We start from the raw sequence: 6,032 nt of genomic DNA, 5'->3' as shown, positions 1-6,032 counted from the left end.
GCTTCCAGAGATCTGGATGATGGACGAAACTAGTACTCTGCATACATACAGACTGACGGACATACAGAGACAGAAAGACCGAGAAGCACGGACGGTTAAGACAGGACTTCCTCAACCAGCTGTGACCATTCAATCCACCACAAAATCAAGCATTTTGACCTGCAAATCACAACACAACTCTGGAGGGACTGTCTGGTCCACAACACAACACAACTCTGGAGGGACTGTCTAGTCCACAACACAACTCTGGAGAGACTGTCTAGTCCACAACACAACTCTGGAGAGACTGTCTAGTCCACAACACAACTCTGGAGGGACTGTCTAGTCCACAACACAACTCTGGAGAGACTGTCTAGTCCACAACACAACTCTGGAGAGACTGTCTAGTCCACAACACAACTCTGGAGAGACTGTCTAGTCCACAACACAACTCTGGAGAGACTGTCTAGTCCACAACACAACTCTGGAGAGACTGTCTAGTCCACAACACAACACAACTCTGGAGGGACTGTCTAGTCCACAACACAACTCTGGAGAGACTGTCTAGTCCACAACACAATTCTGGAGAGACTGTCTAGTCCACAACACAACTCTGGAGAGACTGTCTAGTCCACAACACAACACAACTCTGGAGAGACCGTCTAGTCCACAACATAATTCTGGAGAGACTGTCTAGTCCACAACACAACTCTGGAGAGACTGTCTAGTCCACAACACAACTCTGGAGAGACTGTCTAGTCCACAACACAACTCTGGAGGGACTGTCTAGTCCACAACACAACTCTGGAGAGACTGTCTAGTCCACAACACAACTCTGGAGAGACTGTCTAGTCCACAACACAACTCTGGAGAGACTGTCTAGTCCACAACACAACTCTGGAGAGACTGTCTAGTCCACAACACAACTCTGGAGAGACTGTCTAGTCCACAACACAACTCTGGAGAGACTGTCTAGTCCACAACACAACACAACTCTGGAGAGACTGTCTAGTCCACAACACAACTCTGGAGAGACTGTCTAGTCCACAACACAACTCTGGAGAGACTGTCTAGTCCACAACACAACTCTGGAGAGACTGTCTAGTCCACAACACAACTCTGGAGAGACTGTCTAGTCCACAACACAACTCTGGAGAGACTGTCTAGTCCACAACACAACTCTGGAGAGACTGTCTAGTCCACAACACAACTCTGGAGAGACTGTCTAGTCCACAACACAACTCTGGAGAGACTGTCTAGTCCACAACACAACTCTGGAGAGACTGTCTAGTCCACAACACAACTCTGGAGAGACTGTCTAGTCCACAACACAACTCTGGAGAGACTGTCTAGTCCACAACACAACTCTGGAGAGACTGTCTAGTCCACAACACAACTCTGGAGAGACTGTCTAGTCCACAACACAACTCTGGAGAGACTGTCTAGTCCACAACACAACTCTGGAGAGACTGTCTAGTCCACAACACAACTCTGGAGAGACTGTCTAGTCCACAACACAACTCTGGAGAGACTGTCTAGTCCACAACACAACTCTGGAGAGACTGTCTAGTCCACAACACAACTCTGGAGAGACTGTCTAGTCCACAACACAACTCTGGAGAGACTGTCTAGTCCACAACACAACTCTGGAGAGACTGTCTAGTCCACAACACAACTCTGGAGAGACTGTCTAGTCCACAACACAACTTTGGAGAGACTGTCTAGTCCACAACACAACTCTGGAGAGACTGTCTAGTCCACAACACAACTCTGGAGAGACTGTCTAGTCCACAACACAACTCTGGAGAGACTGTCTAGTCCACAACACAACTCTGGAGAGACTGTCTAGTCCACAACACAACTCTGGAGGGACTGTCTAGTCCACAACACAACTCTGGAGAGACTGTCTAGTCCACAACACAACTCTGGAGAGACTGTCTAGTCCACAACACAACTCTGGAGAGACTGTCTAGTCCACAACACAACTCTGGAGAGACTGTCTAGTCCACAACACAACTCTGGAGAGACTGTCTAGTCCACAACACAACTCTGGAGAGACTGTCTAGTCCACAACACAACTCTGGAGAGACCGTCTAGTCCACAACACAACTCTGGAGAGACTGTCTAGTCCACAACACAACTCTGGAGAGACCGTCTAGTCTACAACACAACTCTGGAGAGACCGTCTAGTCCACAACACAACTCTGGAGAGACTGTCTAGTCCACAACACAACTCTGGAGAGACTGTCTAGTCCACAACACAACTCTGGAGAGACTGTCTAGTCCACAACACAACTCTGGAGAGACCGTCTAGTCCACAACACAACTCTGGAGAGACTGTCTAGTCCACAACACAACTCTGGAGAGACTGTCTAGTCCACAACACAACTCTGGAGAGACTGTCTAGTCCACAACACAACTCTGGAGAGACTGTCTAGTCCACAACACAACTCTGGAGAGACTGTCTAGTCCACAACACAACTCTGGAGAGACCGTCTAGTCCACAACACAACTCTGGAGAGACTGTCTAGTCCACAACACAACTCTGGAGAGACTGTCTAGTCCACAACACAACTCTGGAGAGACTGTCTAGTCCATAACACAACTCTGGAGAGACTGCCTAGTCCACAACACAACTCTGGAGAGACTGTCTAGTCCACAACACAGTGAGAAGCAGCAGCAGCTGAACCTTCTTAGCTGTTTGGAACGACTCCTGCTTCCTGCCATCTCATTAAAAGTGTCTTTGGAAAATGTGTGAACATCATATGCTTCCTGCTTCCTGGCCTTTTTAAAATAATTTTATTCTTATGTCTTTTACATTTTTATAGTTTTAATATGTTGTTTTTAATGATGAGCCTGGGGAAACCAAAAATGATGTATCGGAAGTTGGGGGAAGAACTACTGATTTGGAAGGTTAGATTAAGTTAGGTAAGGTTAGGTTAGGTTAAGTTAGGTTAGGTTAGGTTAAGTTAGGTTAGGTTAAGTTAAGTTAGGTTAGGTTAGGTTAGGTTAAGTTAGGTTAGGTTAGGTTAAGTTAGGTTAGGTTAAGTTAAGTTAGGTTAGGTTAAGTTAAGTTAGGTTAGGTTAAGTTAAGTTAGGTTAGGTTAAGTTAGGTTAAGTTAGGTTAGGTTAAGTTAGGTTTAAGTTAGTTTAAGTTAGGTTTAAGTTAGGTTAGGTTAAGTTAGGTTAGGTTAAGTTAGGTTAAGTTAGGGCTACATTCCAAATGGCACTGATTCCCTACATAGTGCACTACTTTTGACCAGAGCTCTGTGGCCACTGGTCAAAAAGAGTGTACTATATAGGGAATAGGGTGCCATTTGGGACACAGCCTAGGTTATACAAGATGGAGTCCCAGTTAGGACTGTGTGGTGGTGATGGGGGATGGGCTGTTGCCTGGGTTGGGTACCTTGTATACTATACCATACTGCTGCTTGGCTGTGCCAGCATGTCTAGAAGTTAAACCTTTCATTGTCAAATCAAGTGCCTTCAGTTGTATTGTTTTGAGAGAATAAGAGGGAAAAAACAAAGGAATGCCAAGTTTTCTGTATTGTAGTGTATTGTAGTGTATTATAGTGTATTGTAGTGTATTATAGTGTATTGTAGTGTATTGTAGTGTATTGTAGTGTATTGTAGTGTATTATAGTGTATTGTAGTGTATTGTAGTGTATTGTAGTGTATTGTAGTGTATTGTAGTGTATTATAGTGTAGTGTATTGTAGTGTATTGTAGTGTATTATAGTGTATTGTAGTGTATTGTAGTGTATTGTAGTGTATTGTAGTGTATTGTAGTGTATTGTAGTGTATTGTAGTGTATTATAGTGTATTGTAGTGTATTGTAGTGTATTGTAGTGTATTGTAGTGTGTATCGTCACGTCAAGCAATAATGATGTATCGTAGAAATTGTATTATTGACGGACAAACCACACTTTCCTTTACTTACCCTAATGTTTAATAATCGAAAGTATATTTCTGTTGTTAAAGGTTTTTATAAAAACATGTGTTACTATGACTGTGTTCTTTCTTTCGTATTTCTTAATCTTCTTTACATTACAGCCTGATGTTTTTATCTTTTAATAATCTTCTATGTTTCTTAGGTTATTACATGATGTATTATAGATCAAACAGATTCTTGGTTTTACTTTAGTTGCGTTACAAGTTGTCTCTCAGCAGGTGAGGATTTTTAACGATTTGATCAATATTGGTGTAATTGTATCCTTATCGATCACACGCTCTGCTTTCATTCGTTCACTATTACGTTAAGATATTCCTAATCAATACCCCCCCCCCCCCAAAAAATTTTTTTTAAAAATCGAACTTAAAAGAAGGACAATAGGCACTTTGGATCAATAAGGGCTGGTTTGACATTTCTGCATCCTGAATGGCACCCTATTCCCTACACAGTGCACTACTATATATAGGGAATAGGGTGCATTTTAGGAGACTGCCTTTCAGACAGGGAGACAATGGCTTGTTTGATATAGTTGCATCCTGAATGGCACCCTATTACCTTCACAGTGCACTGCTATATATAGGGAATAGGGTGCATTTTAGGAGCCGGCCATTGTCTCCGTGTCTGAAAGGCAGTCTATGGATGTCCCTTACTGCCCAGTTGTAGACCTGCTTTGCTGCTGAAACAAGATGGTGGTTAGGACCTGTTTGGTTAGAAGAGCATGTCATGATGGCTAGAGAGGTAAGGTTAGAGGTTACACTTTGATTTGAATCAATGGTAAAATGTGAGTTACAGTATGTGTGCTTTAGTTGGTGTACAGGCAGAATTTCTCCTTATGGAAAAACAACCAGCTATGGTTTTACAGTCAGGAATTGTTGTGATGTGACAGATTCCAAAGAGTTATTTTATTATTATTATTATTATTTTATTTTTTCTTCTAGTGATTCTTCTTTCAACTGATACTGAATCTAATTTCACGGGCGAAAAAAAACAACAAAATGATTTGTTATTATCAACCTCTGTCCATCTGTCTGACTATAATACACATGTATGTATAAGCTAATGAGAATATATGTCAGTAAGGTAGGGTTTCACGGTAACAGAGGTGTCTAGACCGTCGTTGTGATGAACTAAACTGAGGATTCTAAATGGATTCTAGGAGTTCTAGAATAGAACAGACATGATTCCGTGATTCTTCCGGAACAAGAGAACAATACAGTGACTTAACTTGTTAAAGTTGGTGGTTGAATAAATGATGTATTTGTCATGTAAGTGTGATTTTTTTTTAAATTTTTCATTTAATTTTTAATTTTTTAATTCTTAGCTAGTTTTGTTAAGACTATAGTTAACTGTTGACTGTTTGCGTAGTACTAATCACTCACGTTTAAAGGATTGGTATTTAGGTATTGTCTAAATGCAGGCGTCTACAAATGAATTTATATTCAGTAACGATGATCTCTAAATCTTTTCAGAGATAATATGTACATGTATTGTAGAAACAAATTCTGTTCCATATGTATCCCTTTCTGTAATACTTTACAATTGGCCTGGAATAAAGTATATACTGTAGTAATAATGTATATACTGTAGTAATAATGTATATACTGTAGTAATGTGTCTTGTGGTGTTTTCCTTCCTATAATCAGATACAGGTTTTATTTTTCTCACTCTGTCACACACACTAAACTTGATTTCCATTCAAAATCCTATTTTCCCTAGCCCCTAAACCGTGGCCTAACTCTAAACCTACCCCTAACTCCTAATCCAACTCCTACCCCTAACTCCTAACCCCTAACTCCTAACCCAACTCCTACCCCTAACTCCTAACCTTAACTCCTAACCCCTAACTCCTAACCTAACTCCTACCCCAACTCCTAACTCCTAACCTTAACTCCTAACTCCTAACCTTAACTCCTAACCCCTAACTCCTAACCTAACTCCTACCCCTAACTCCTACCCCTAACTCCTAACCTTAACTCCTAACTCCTACCCCCTAACTCCTAACCCCTTAACCTAACCCCTTAACCTAACCCCTTAGCCTAACCCCTTAGCCTAACCCCTTAACCTAGCCCCTTAACCTAACCCCTTAACCTAACCCCTTAGCC

General features: G+C 41.7%; 1 protein-coding gene across 1 annotated transcript in view; it reads left to right on the top strand.

Moving 5' to 3' along the window:
* LOC106595041 (transcriptional coactivator YAP1) overlaps positions 1-5,536 on the top strand; it is a 129,269-nt gene extending 123,733 nt beyond the window's left edge. Inside the window, exon 8 of the mRNA XM_045704163.2 lies at positions 1-5,536. This exon is cut by the window's left edge and continues 3,042 nt beyond it. The gene's annotated coding sequence lies outside the window, so the exon portion shown is untranslated.
* Positions 5,537-6,032: the final 496 nt, after the last annotated feature.

Source organism: Salmo salar, chromosome 20, assembly GCF_965601325.2.
Source record: "Salmo salar chromosome 20, fSalSal1, whole genome shotgun sequence".
In the NCBI taxonomy this organism is placed as follows: domain Eukaryota; kingdom Metazoa; phylum Chordata; class Actinopteri; order Salmoniformes; family Salmonidae; genus Salmo; species Salmo salar.
Note: the sequence above shows the minus strand (reverse complement) of the source record. Positions and strands in the feature narration are given on the sequence as shown.